This window comes from Micropterus dolomieu, linkage group LG08, assembly GCF_021292245.1.
Source record: "Micropterus dolomieu isolate WLL.071019.BEF.003 ecotype Adirondacks linkage group LG08, ASM2129224v1, whole genome shotgun sequence".
Classification (NCBI taxonomy): domain Eukaryota; kingdom Metazoa; phylum Chordata; class Actinopteri; order Centrarchiformes; family Centrarchidae; genus Micropterus; species Micropterus dolomieu.
The window spans coordinates 1,710,926-1,711,397 of record NC_060157.1 but is presented as its reverse complement, the minus strand read 5'-3'; the positions used below and the strand labels follow the sequence as shown (position 1 = coordinate 1,711,397).

At 45.1% G+C, this 472-nt stretch overlaps 1 non-coding gene across 1 annotated transcript; it reads right to left on the bottom strand.

Annotated features, from left to right (window-relative positions):
- Positions 1 to 196: 196 nt before the first annotated feature.
- On the bottom strand, positions 197 to 268 carry trnaq-uug. The gene has a single exon. It is a non-coding gene; the product is annotated as a tRNA-Gln (tRNA).
- Positions 269 to 472: the final 204 nt, after the last annotated feature.

Here is a 472-nt window from a genome sequence, read left to right as displayed (position 1 = left end):
TCTGCCTGTGAGAGACCTTGCTGACGCAGTGTAACTACCTTGTGTCATGTTGCTGTGCTCGGCCTTGCCATGGTGAATGACTTTTGACAGTAAACTGTCCACTTGGAAACACATCCTTAAACTGTCACATACGACAAGATGAGCTGAAGGTTCGTGATTATCCAGAAGTGGACAGGTTGCACTCGCGCTTAAATTCAGGTTCCACCGAGATTTGAACTCGGATCACTGGATTCAAAGTCCAGAGTGCTAACCATTACACCATGGAACCACTACACAGAGACGGGAGGCAGTTTCTTATGCGAAATCACCATGTATATATTATCTATGCAGAGAACAGACGTGGGAGAGCTGTCGGGTTTGGCTGTTCCTCACCCAGTTGAATTCCTCCCCAAGCTGTTTCTGTTTCAGGTAATGATTGTGTTTGAAACCTACATGTTGAATTGGTGATCATTAGGTTTTCTTCCATTCACTA